The following is a 13863-nucleotide window of genomic DNA, read 5'->3' as shown; positions in this document are numbered from 1 at the left end:
TTCTGAAGCAGAGAGTAGTAAAGATAAGGTTGAGAACTAAAGCATTGTGTGGGTATAGTGCATTTACACTCCAAATTTCCCTGTATTTATGAATGTATTAGTATAAAGCTCATTAGCTTACCCAGAGCTGCATATGTAATTTTACTTGTGTGAAGTATGATTTCTCAAAAGCTCTGCTTTATCATATCTAATATAATAATTATTTCCTTTTGATGAGCAGGTTGACCAGTTGGATGTGTGACCCATTTCAACAGCTAGCACATTAAACAGATTATGATTAGATAAAACTGGTGATGCAGGAGACAATTCTGTAAGATGTTAGTGAGTTAGTAAGACCTATTTACAAATTGATGTCCTTGCTGTTAAAAAGGGACTAGTATATAAGACTGAGTAGAATTTCAAACAATGTATTTGAAAAATCTTAGTGGCTATGTACTTCAAGACTGCTGTCCTTATGCTAATGATATTTGTTATGCCTTAAGTTGTACTGCCTCTTTTGCAACAGTTATGAAAATATATCTGTTTATGAGGACCTTGAGCAGTATGAGCTCTAGTACAGCAGTGAAAAAATAGTTGCTTTACCAGCAACCTTTCATAGGCATCATTCCCCCACTTTTCCAACTTTATGCTTGGGCACCGGGTGTCCCATCAGCAGCGACCCTCAGTTAGAGCCAATGTTTATGCTGTCAGGTGGTTAGCGCTGCTGTAGATATTATCCATATAATTTCCTTTGTTTCCCTTTAGCACTCCAGTTGCTTCTCTTGTTCTTTAAGATTTCCCCTGTTCTGCAGTACTTTTTTCATCAAGCCATCTAAGTAATTCCTATTTTTTCTTTCAAATCTCTCTCTCTCATTTCACCTCTGTTTTTAAACTCCATTTTTATTTTTTCCCGCTCACTAGCTCTTCTTTCTGAAGAAATTTCTGCCTTCCATGATAATTCTGAAATCTTTTCCCCCTACTCATTCCTTTAATTCCTCTCTCTTTTAACAGGTAAGTAGGAAAGTACTAGCGTCTCATTTTCACTTCATTACCCTGCATCTTTACCTCTGTTTTTATTGGTGCATGATCTGAAATAATTTATTGGATGTGTGGCAAAGTTTTCATGTGAAATATAATTTCTATCCGGTGTAGACTAGTTATTCTACCCTAGGGCATAATATGCAAATTCTGTCTGAGTTTCTACTACTGAATTCTTATCTTCCATATCATATATTTTTCTTTTATTTTTATATTGTTAACCGGGATAGACCACTGATCCTTTTGGACATATTTCAGTCCCCGCCCAGGAATAAAGACAGTAGATAGTAATGTGAACACATAGCGCACACACCTTCGGTCCTATTTCCACACCAAGTAGATGGATGAATGGATAGGTGGATTGCTGACACTCTAGTGCAAGATAAGGGGAGGTGCTGCACACCTGTGCGTGTTCGGCCTTCAGATAAGATAAACTGAGACCCCATCTCCTTGAATTGGTAGCTTGGTTGGCTAAAGATGATCTCACTGCACCTCTCAAAAAGAGTAGAGAAGTTTCTCAATGCCTTGGCTTCCTGTATTAGTATAAATACCGCCTTGTATCTTCCCTAAAAAGAGGCCGTTAGCCTAGTGGGACTAACCCAGTCAACAAAAGCATGTAAAATAAAGTTAGTATTGAGAGTAAATGGCAAAACGCTGTGTGCATGTGTATATATACACAACAGAGTGAATATCACGGTTGACCCATGGGTATAAAGGCAATGAATGGATAATCTTATATACAGAGTCACTGACCAAACACAGTGTATACATGCATCACGTAATATATATATATATATATATATATATATATATATATATATATATATATATATATTTTTTTTTTTTTTTCCTCATAAATTTCTTCTGAAATCTATACTGTTTTCTTATTGTTCCCTCCTAGGTCCTCTACACAGCCTCACTATTGAAAATGAAGTACCAGTCCCCACCCTGAATATTCACTTCTAAAAGCTGATTGATTATTTCTCACAAAATACTCTTGCTCTCCGTAATAGTAGCTGTTAGGTGGACTATGAATACATGCCAGCATAACCCTCCTTCCGTGTCAGTAAAACCTCACTACCACAAATCTATTGTTATCTTTCCCCCCGTTATAACACTACTGGAGCCCCTTTAGCGATCAGTATTACTCCCTTTTTCCTTTGTCTCTGATATTCTGCTGAAGCTACACCTTGAAATCCATTATTTGTCAAATTCATGTGCTCATGTACATCCAAATGGGTCTTCTGTAACTTTCTTTGTACCCTGCATTTCTTAATTCAGTGCTTTTAGGTTCATAAAATTCCTAGGTAAGTGTTAGCGGCCCTTATAGGTCATTTTAAGCCCAGCCAATTTCATTCTCAAACACGAGAAGCAAACCCTATACATTGTGTCTGTGAGATAAACATTTTAACTGATATACCAACCCCAAACTCTTTCTTTGCTTTTTGACTCTAAGATTATCCATCCTCAACCCTCAACCCCTTTTTCCCATTTTGTATATGGGGTTGGGGTGTCATTTTCAACAGTGACAATATTCTCGAGCCAAGGTTTACACCACCGGGTGGCTAGCCCTGCCACATTAGTTCATCCGTACCACTCACTCGCACACACACTCACACCTACGGCCAATTTACAGCGTCCAATCTACAGATTGCATACTTTCAGTAAGCCTCTACTTTTTTTCATTTGAAAAGAATTTTATTAACCACATATTAATATGGCATTAAAATTCGTCTAAATTACATACAAGACAAGTAGCAGTTTTGAGTCTAATGAAACTAATAAACATTAGCTTTTAGCCCCAAGGAAAAAGGTGCACTTTTCACCTTTAAATAACTACTGGTATAACTTAGTCACATCCTACAGTTTCAAATTCATTTATTATTCATTGAAGTGCTTTCAGATGTACCTTTAAGTGTTAAATTGCATTGAAACGTGTACAATTCACTCAGTAGACAGTGCCCAGAAACCTCATGATTAATTGCTTGCTGATTTGTTGTTGCCAAGTAAAAGGTAAAAGTAGTTAATAATGAAGAAGCAGTGACTTTGCAGAAGCATGAAAGAATCTTTGCAAACTTCAGCCAAAATGCTATGTTCAGTCCTCTCATGAGTGATCATTTCACCTGTAGACCCCTTGTGTCCCACTGAAAATTTTTGCTGATGGAAGAAAAAAGATAATGACTTTGCAAATGCAAAAATAACTGCCATTTTCAAGCCTTTCATCACTTTACTTATTTTTCAGTCCTATTTGCTTAAAAAACATTGTCAGTAGCTTAAACAAATGTCATTCTAAATATACACATCTAAAAATCAGGGGAAATATCTTTGTTCTACATATAATGTGATCAATATTCTTTTACATCTCCCACCCCAGCACCCGAAGATCCCAACATATTACCTTTAACTTGCATCTCTCCAGCCTTTCTTTCTTTGTTACAGTGTAAAAACTGAGTACCTTACAACTAAGAAAAACTATATTGATATACAGCATCCACTGATAGGTACTCCCATTTTGCAATTAAAATATCCTGACTGCACACTGTACAAGACTGTTATAATATAATGTGCATTGTATATCATGATTTTATACAAATATTAATAAGAGGAAAACTGCTTTACTTTACTTAATTCCCTTCAGTATCCTTTTAAAAATTAATAACAAAAGTGGGGTATACTCCACCCACCAATTTAGCCCATTCAGCAAAATTTCATGCTTTCTTCAGCCTCCTCTTCTTGCAAAGCTACATGTTGCATGCCTATTCCTATATCTAATAGGATTAATAATTTATAGACTCCTATTTATTCATTAATTTCACAATGTTTCTGGTTGTCTTACTGATCCTCTTCCATGTATTCCTGTTTTTTGTAGTTAACTGTTGTACTTTTTTTTTTCTGTTATTCAAGCATAGTTTCCTTTGTCAGTGAAATCTTTGACATTTTGCAAAGTCTGTGTATGGGCTTTGTTGTCAGTAAAATGAGAAGCCGAGTCTCCTACTTATTGTCTTATTCTTTGATGGATAAACCTTTTTTCCTACATAGCCAGTTTTGCATCCAAAAATGCATCTGAGCCAACGGGAAAAATATTCTAAGGAAAGATGAATACAACAGCTTGAATCTCACATCTGCCTCCTGATATTCCTTAATTGCTGGGGTAACCTTGTTTCTCTTCTGTGTGGTGTACAATGAAAATTAATTTTCCATAAACACACTGTTTTACTCAGTTTTAATACTTTCCCGTTTGCCATAATTTTGTCATGAGCAATTCTTTCTGTTGGAATAATTGCATCTTTATTAATGTAGGTCCTGGCTGCTTTTTCATGGCAAGATTTGGAGGATAAACACAATGTGCTCTCTCAATTAACAAATCATGCTTTACTTATTTGTACTTTCACAGCATTAATGCAGTCTGTCTGTTCCACTTTCTCTTTCCATTTCATATGAATATAGCTAGAGCTGCTTCTATTTTTTTTTACTTCACATATTCCATATTCCTTTAGTGTTTAATTTATTGTAAACACATTTGAGTGTACTTCATTTATTTTTCCTCTAAATTACTGGAAGTCGTCTCCTGTACAAAATCTGAAACTTGAAATGCTTTTAGCTGAACAGCTGCAAGATTCTTCCCAACCAAAGGGTTTTTTTCTCTTTTCTGGTTGATTTTTCTCTCACTTTCTGCAGTGTTTTTTTTTTTTTTTTTTCTTTCGGGCATGTAAGCAGTATAATTACTAGCTAGTAGCTGCATTTCACCCAAACTGTCAGACTCCACTGGCTTTTTTTCACCTCAATTTCTGTTTTCATACTTTGGAGAGCTAATCAATATAGTGATCAATGCACAGCCATCTAAGACGTCTGTCAGATTTTTGTTTTTTTTACTGTATTTTTGGTGCATTCTCCCACAGCCAGTAACTGAATCTTGTGTCCCTGTCTGCCATGACGGTATGTAGTTTAGTTTAGTTTAGTTTAGTTTAGTTTAGTTTTAGTTCTGATTTGTTAATATATTTGCAGGGCTGATGTTTTTCTCATCTTTCTCTTACTTAGGTTTTGTCAGGGCTTTACAGCCTGATGTACATTAATTGTCCAACTTTTATCATCCTTATACCCTCTTATGTTTGTGGTATGGATTGATTCTGTAGGCAGATGGATCCTAGTACCTGGTTCTTTCATATTATGATTATTTTGATGTATGCTACTGGGGGTGCTACCTATGATTCTTTCCTGCTCTCCAGCAGGCAGGAATTCCTACTTAGGCTTTGCACAAGATCTGTAGTCTGACATAATCTGCAGCTTTCCAAATCCTATTGCCTCCTCCTTGGCTTATTTTGAGGATGGATACACTCTGTAGGTAAGTGGATCCTACTGGTGTCTTCCTGTTGTCAATCCTGTGATGTATTCTTCAAGTTTATCCAAAACTCTCATCTTCTGAAAAATGCTCCTGTGAAAGGCCACCCCTTCAAGGGGTTGCCTGCTCCTAGTATTTATTTCAGTAGTGTCTCCATTACAGGCATTTCTGAGATGACAAGTTGTCACCTTCACCAATTGTTACTTAGACTGTAGCTACAGGCTGCAGAAGTCAGGCAGTACTTTAGTTCTACAGGACCCTGCCTTTTACTTTCCTGGGAGGGATTTGTATTGCTTGTTTTTCCCATGTGTAGACCCACTAAGGAACATCTCGTTCTTTGGTACAATGGATGTGTTCTTATGATATCAGCTGATCTTTGAGGTGACCTTCTTTATTAGTTTGATTCTTCACATTGTCCCTGTGTGCTTGAGTGCCCTGTTTTATCCAGAGACTGCTGTTGGAGTTCCCTTCAGTTTGGGTAAGTATATTTCTTTGTAGTGTAGTTGTCAAATATTCCTCTTGTCAAATATAAAATATATGTTTAAAAATCATTATATTTAATATATATTTTTAACATAATCAAGCATAAATACATGAATTAGTTAGTAAAAAGCCTATTTAATCTCCTTCTTTTCAACATGGGATGGATAATTTATTTATTATTAAGACGATGAAATTCATCTGCATCATCGAGAATCCACCTCAAATTTTCTTTCTTCCTTCTCAATGTCCTCTCCCCCCCCCTGTTATGTTGGATATTATATATTATTCAATAAAAAGTAAAATGGCATATGTTTGCTTGGTGGTTTGATGTCTCTGTTTCCAACGCTCATGGACTTACAATTTGTCCCTGTCATAGGTAAAAAAAGTCTGCCCTGTAGGTTGCTGAAAGAAGAGGTGGTATTATCAATAATAATCCACATTGGTTGCAATTTCCACAGGCACTAGTAGAACCACAGGATGTCTATAATGTGAAGAATATTATTGAGAAACATTGGGCAGTACTATGTGTTGATGAGGGGCAGACTTTTACCTTTATGACAGGGACAAATTGTAAGTCCATGAACGTTGTTTACCTTGCACTTTGCTCTGCCTGTACTGCGTTTTACATTAAAATATATTAACTTAATAATGATTTTTAAACATATATTTTTATATTTGTACATGTTTTTAAATGATTGTATATAATTATGTATAGATTTATAGTAGTTCGTTATTTTTAATTAAGTAAGAATGTTAGATAGGGTTCATTGTCTCTTTAAATAATTATAGTATATGGTGATTGAATGATTGCTTCAAATATTCCTCTTGAATTAATTTGCAAGAGGTGTGAATGCTCAATAATGCGGGGTGAACTTGGTGGACTCAGAGGCCAGATGTCATGCCAACAAAAATGTAAAAAGTCAAAAAAAAAAAAAAACTTTAACAGAGAGAGAGAAATGTTTTCCAATTGTGGATCCATTGAGGAGGATTCTCTTATAGTTGGAATGCATCTTTTATCTGTCTGTTCCTTTTCACCCATTTTTTAAGATATCAGTAGTCAGCTTCAGGGTACCTATCCAAATAAGTGTACTTTTTTGGTTCCCCATCTGTGAATGTTTTCAACCATTTGGAACCAAATGGCTAAGACTGCTAAGATTGTGAAACAAGTGAGCTAACATCTATGACTCAGCACAGTGGATCTACAGTTGGGCTTATTCTTTTTTGTCCAGCTCAAGATTTTTTTGGAAGTTTCTATTTTTTGGAGTTATGTTTGTCTTGAGCTAACACATCCCATATTACGCTAGAAGAGAAAACTTGGCCATAACCTTTCCGGTTCTTTTCTGCTGCTTTCAAAGTTCGGCTCACTCTTGACATCTGTCATGGAAAAGTTCTGTTGTCGGTGACTGAAGCACTGATGTTCTTTGGGTGTTTGTGTGGCTATCAAATAACAATTCAGTTCCCATGCAGGTACTCTTTTTGCCACTTAAAGAAGAGCCAAAGTATGAAGCACTGCCGTACATGCTAGTGATATAGTGTGTATAGTGTGACCAAACATATTTATCATAGAGAGTTGTTTCCAGCCTATCCTGTTAGCTTAAAAATATCAGTGGTTGAAGGTGCCCAGTGGGTAGAAAGATTCCTAATGCCACTTCCAAGCCATTGGTGGTGTACCTTCAGAAGCTGAAAGAAATGGACTGCAGTCAGAAGGCATCTTCTCCAGTCTGTGAAATGGCATCCTAGTCCTTGTATGCTTCCAAACCTTCATGTGGCAATGAGTTTGAATTCACAACTGTCCTCCATTTTGGCAGATAATGAGGGATCCAATAGAGGTGCATCCCAACTCCACAACTTTGCCAGGTTATGTCCTGGAGTGCAAGTGTCACCCATCTCTTGCCTGATGAGTCTGATCATGCCTGATACTTGTCAAATTCCTTAAATCACCTGGTTGTAGCTAGGTTGTAGCACTTCAAACCAATGACTCGTCTTGGCAGACCTCCCTTCACTGCCCAGCAGGGCTTAATTCCCTAGTTGCAGAGAGCCTCCAAAATCCTGCCATATTAAATCCACACACCACATCCCAGACTTCAAGCGGTTGTTTGAGGTATGATGGCGTCTGTTTTTAGCTGTTCAGGAGCACTCTGTTAGAGCAAGATATAATGCCAACATCAGGCCAGGCACAATCCTTTCAAGTCCCTGTGCTGCCATTAGCAGGTGCACCCATAGCCTCAATCCAGCACCCACTTACTACAAACTTGATAACCTAAGTCTGTCTTGCACATGTATGGGCACCCTGGAACTGACAGGATGATGGTCTTTTTCACTCTCTACTTCCGTTTCAGGAGTAGAGAACCTGGACACTATACTTCACAGACAATGAGTCAGATGTCCCTCTGTGTTCTGCTGGATAGCACTCTTATTTGTAGACTTTCTTTGAGGTTGTGTGGTCTATGAAAAGGGCTGTGCATCAGTTTCTTCCATGAACTTCTAAAGGGGTTATCTCAGGAAGAAGAAAAACATTCGATCACCCCCCCCCGACCGAGCTTAATATGGATTCCATGTGTGAACCTTTAATGCACCTGGATTCTGCTATACTGACCTTACACGAAAGAATGTCCTTTTTAAGACTTTTGCTGATGGGCATTAAACCCTGACAGGACATCCTGTGGTGGGGTCCCTATGTGATCCCATCTGTACAAGACACAGATCACAACACCAGGCAAGCGATCTACAGTATTGAACAAGGTTGGCAAGAGAGTCTTCCATGACTGATGCACAGAGCCCATAGTTCTCTCCTCTCTACTCCTCTCCATATTCCATTCCTTTGTACAAGACCCGGTAGTAGAAGGTCTTTCCAAACTCCAAGCATTATCTAGTGGCTTTACAGTAGGATAACATGTACTCTGTTGTTGCTTTGACTGTAACAGTCTTGTAGCTGTGTTCCTGCACAGAACAGGATGATATGACTTGTGCTATCTTATGAGAAGCAGCTCAGAATGGATTGCCTGAGCTTTCCAGAAGAAACTCAGACAGTCCTTCCTGGATGACCTGTTTGGAAGACTGCATTCATCCAGCCATTTCATGACCTATTGGATGACCTACTGACAAGGATGCAGGGCTTTAACACTGTGGAGGACCTTTATGGATCGCCTAAGCCTTTTTTTGCAAGCCAAGCCTTACCCTCAAGAAGAAACCCCCTTAACCGTTTCCCTATTAATTTGACGAAACTTTAGCTTGTCAAACTACAAAAGATCAACAGCTAAAGATCGAAACATCCAAACCGCGAATGATCAGCTGAACTAATTTTTTCCCATGGAAAGAATTCTCTTGGCCATTACACAAAACAAAAATCTTTCAACCTGAATTAAGTGGGGGGTGAACCCCCATGTGGAGGGCTGTGCCCCCCACACCCCCCTAACTAAATATACTAACTCCGAGATCACTCCACATCGGGGAGGGGAAAATTCCAAAAGGGAAAATTCCCGTTAACGGCCAAGCGAATTCTTTCCCTGAGAAAAAAATTCGCTTAGCTGGCCGTTCGCGGTTTGGCTCTTTCGATCTTTAGCTGTCTATCTTTTGTAGTTCGACAAGCTAAAGTTTTGTCAAATTAAGCAGAGGAAGACCCATTAATATCAGACCGACAAGCTCCTTTTCCTTTTGATGCCTACTAATTCTCCCAGAAGAATGACTCCACTGTTGTAACAAGCAACATGTGTGCTTGTCATTTAAAGCTGTCCCTTTTTTTGTGTGTGTGTGGGGGGGGGTCAGCTGTTGAATTTATCCCAGTTTGTCGAGGGTTATCCACAAGAATTAATAGGATCTTGATATGGTCAAGGTTGCCCATGTATTGCAAATGTTATGTCTTCTACAGAGACAGACCCTCTGAAAAAGTAAGTCATCTCAAGCGAGCATTTGGAATAGGCCAAGGCTAAATGCACAAAAAAGTCATAGATGCTTTCCCATGTTTGGAATGAGATCAGGTGTCCTACCTCCTCTTTATTATTCTGAAGGAGCTAGTAGGATTCTCTGTCATCCTTGTCTTCAACAAATCCATTGACCAATGGGGCATGCACAGTTTTGGAAGGAGACTGTCTGAAAAATCATGCCATTACTGTCCCAGTCTCCTGGAAGGTCTGTCTAGGCACAGTAGATGCTTTTGGCTTTTTTGGTCATGTCAGTTTTCATGTCGTGCACAGAAGGGTCCTTTGGTTTGTTTTGGATGACTACGACTTTTAGTATAAAATTCTGCTGGTTTTGGTCTTGCTTCCACATCCAGTCAGAATCCTTGCAGGAGAAAAAACTCCATTTGTTCCTTTACTCGGGCAATTGGTTCACGATGACCACATTTATTTATTTATTTATTTCCAGTTTGATGACTGGGGATGTCCACTGGGCTCAGGGAGCCCGTTTTCAGTGGAGGCCCGGGGAGAAAAGCTCCATGTTACAAAGTTTAGAAACAAATACAATATAGAGAAGAAGAACAATTTACAATTTATGTTTCATGCTAGAGAGCAGGTGTAATTTCTTGGGTATATGTTACCTTTAGCTACAGACACAATATTATTAATGAACAATTTACAGTTACATTTCATGTTAGAGAGCAGGTGTAAATTCTTAGGTACATGGTACAAATTTGATATTTACAGTATGTACATGTGTGTGGTAGCCTATAGATCATAGCTAGAGAGGCTAGTAATCATATCAAGGAATTGCCTAGCAGAGGGTTTGAGGTGGCTGCTTACCAGTTTTTAGCAGTGATAGTAATTGTGACCTGGGTGCTGGAGGAGTAGATGAGGGGGGAATAGCAGTGAGCAGCTGGTACTGGTTCACCCATGCTGGTTGTGTGTGTGTGTGTGTGTGTGTGTGTGTGTGTGTGTGTGTGTGTGTGTGTGTGTGTGTATTGGGGGGGGCAGATAGGCCTTCTGTTGTGTTGCATATATACCAGCAGCAGTAGGACTATGAGAGGAGCATACTCTCCAGGCAGCACATGTTGCATCCGGAGTCAAGCTTATGCATGTCCTAAAGATCAGTACTGGAGATTGCACCTTTCAGCTGTCATGGGGAGAGCATGGTTATGGTTAATTAGAAAACCCTAGTAGTTGCGTGGATGATGGCTTCCTGTGATTCATTTACACATTAGAGAACAAATGGGACAGTAGTGTCACAGAAGGGCTAATGGCTGGCAACTAGTATTGAGAAAAAGAATATTAAAGTTATGATTGTAACAAATTAAAATATTTTTTTCCCAAGGAAACACATCTTTGCAGTACAAACTGCAAGATGTAGTAAGAGCTTGTCCATGTTAGGTAACAGGACTGTGTTTTGCAGGCATTAGGACTGCTAAGCACTTGGAACTTTTTACGGTAGTTTGTTTTCTGTCCCTTAATGCTACTCTGCTCCAATTTCACTAGTTCTTCATTGCAGCATGTCAAGATGAGAAACCAAAGGCACTGAGCTCAGTGTTTATTTTTTTTTGTATGTATTTCTTTAAAATCAAGTTTGCTACCTCAGTGCTGCTGTCACATTTTGCTGGAATCTTACAATCAAACCTGTTTTTCTACTGTTTTTCTTTTTTTTTTTTCACTAAATATTTTTTTATTATTTCAAATAAGATGTCTTAAACATTACATGAAATAAAGATAAATAACATATTTACAATTCTAAAACATTACTAACTTCAAACCATTATATAACCATTTACATTGGTGTCTATGCAAATAACATTGAAATTCTATATTATATAGTTAGAAACATAAGATGATATATCTTCTTCGATCTTTTGGAGTATTTCCAGTACTTTCATCCAAGAGTAATAGTAAGAAGTAGATCTTTTAGTTCTGTTCTTCACTGTTAATATTTCCATGTGAGCAACTGTTGTTGTTAAAGTCTCAAATTCCTTGAACGTAGGCGAAGCCTCATTTTTCCAGTGTATAGTTGTGATTTTACGTGAAATTGCCAATAGTGACCATAGGATTTTAGTGTCTTTTTTTTGGTACACAGTTTGGAATAAGAGAGTTGAATAAAATTAAAGACTTTGTTAATTGAAAATTATCATTATAAACAGTCTGAAAAAAATAGTTAATGGATTTCCATTACATATTGAGACATATACATTCATAAAAAACATGCTGCCAATCTGCTTTTATCTTGGTATGGCATCTCCAACATTGATCTTCAATAGAATATATTTTGGCTAACCTATGTGGTGTATAGAAACTTCTGTGTAGATATCTCCAAGTGAATAATTGCCAGTATTTTGATAATGTAGAAAATTTGGAAGATTTTAGAATATTACTTTTTTCTTCTTCAACTGAAGGATGGTTGTTTATTAAAGTATAATAATCCCAGTATGATTTTTCATGATAGTTTTTGTTTTTTTAACAATTTTATAGATATTAGACAAATAACCTGTACCCTGATAAGGCTGTTTTGTGATAAGAATAAGGTATTCAATGAGTTTTGGAGCTTCATGTCTAACTGAAGGTTGCATTTGTTCTATTTTATTTATAAGAAAATGCCTTAGATTTTGTAAAAATAGCCAATTATCTTTATTTATATTATAATTATAAATTATCTGTTCCTTTGTTAGAACATTCCCTTTCTCTATAAGTTGATGCCAAAAGAGTAATGTTTCTTCTTTAAGTATATTTATTTTAGATATTTGGAATGTATCTAGAATATTTGGTGTAAAAGCTATAGGGAAAATAAGAAAAATCCAAGAATTAATATTTGGTATTTTGTTTATATATGTTTTGAACACTGAAAGTGTAGAGCTTACATAGTTTGATGGCAATTTTTTAATATTATTCCTTTTCCTAAAAATAATCTTTTAACATCCATATAAGGGGTGATGGTATTACTGTTAAGTTGTCTTGTATGTGATTATAATTGATTTCTATGTAAATCTGCTCATGGGCTTGTTTCCATATAGGTATGTATGAATTATTTAACCATAGTGTTATGTTTTTAATAACAGATGAGGTAATATATAAATCAATATCCGGTAAATTAATTCCACCATCTTCCCAATCTGGCAAATGTTTATTTAAGGCTATACAGGGTTTATTTGGAAACCATAGAAAATTTAAAATTAGTTTATTGTATCTTTGAATAATATATTTGGGAGGTGGCAATGAAAAATGTTGTATTAAGTTTAATATTTTGGGAAATATTATTATTTTAATAAGATATAATCTGTCTGTTATTGAAAAGATATATTTATTCCAGTAACCAATTGTTTGTTCTATTTTGTCTAGTATTTTATTATAGTTAAATATTAGAGAATCTGTTAATTCATTGAGTAGATTTATTCCCAAATATAATAATTTACTTTCTGTTACTATATATTTGGAAAATCTTTTGTTTATATTATTATTATTATTTACAATTACAGGGCATAATTTTAGTTTTGTTTTCATTAAATTTTAAGCCTGAAATATTTTGAAATTTATTCATGGAGTTAAATAGAGCATTCAAAGACTCATTTGCATCTGAGAGAGTTAATAGTATGTCATCAGCAAAGAGTTGGATTTTAAGGTTTAACATTTTATTAATACAAATGCCCTTTATGTTATTGTTTGATCTGATTTGATTTGCAAAGGGTTCTATGAGTAATGCAAATAACAATGGTGATAAAGGGCAACCTTGTTTAGTTCCCTTTTTGATTGTTATAGGGCCTGATCTATATGATCCCAGTTTAACATATGCAGTAGATTTTTCATATAGTATTTGGATAAGATTATTAAAATTTGAAGGAAGTTTATATTCTTTTAAAACTAGTGAAAGAAAGTTCCAGTTAACAGAATCAAAAGCTTTATTAATATCTAATGAGATTACATTTAAATCTAGGACTTTGTTTGCTATAATCTATTAATGTTAGTATTCTTTTAATATTATCTGAAGTATTTCTTCCTTTAATAAAACCTGTTTGATCTTTGTGAATTAAGAAAGGAAGAAAGTGTTTGATCCTATTCATGATATAGCCATAAACATCTTATAGTCTATATTGAGCAATGATATTGGCCTAT

The 13863-nt window shown here is 36.3% G+C and overlaps 1 protein-coding gene across 1 annotated transcript in view; it reads left to right on the top strand.

Annotated features, from left to right (window-relative positions):
• The window catches only part of LOC122801155 (deoxyribodipyrimidine photo-lyase-like), a 435348-nt gene that overhangs the window by 333276 nt on the left and 88209 nt on the right, over nucleotides 1-13863 (top strand). The window lies entirely within an intron of this gene.

The sequence above is a fragment of the Protopterus annectens genome, chromosome 4.part1 (genome assembly GCF_019279795.1).
Source record: "Protopterus annectens isolate FY-2018-M chromosome 4.part1, PAN1.0, whole genome shotgun sequence".
In the NCBI taxonomy this organism is placed as follows: Eukaryota; Metazoa; Chordata; order Ceratodontiformes; family Protopteridae; genus Protopterus; species Protopterus annectens.
This window is presented reverse-complemented; position numbering and strand designations above follow the sequence as displayed.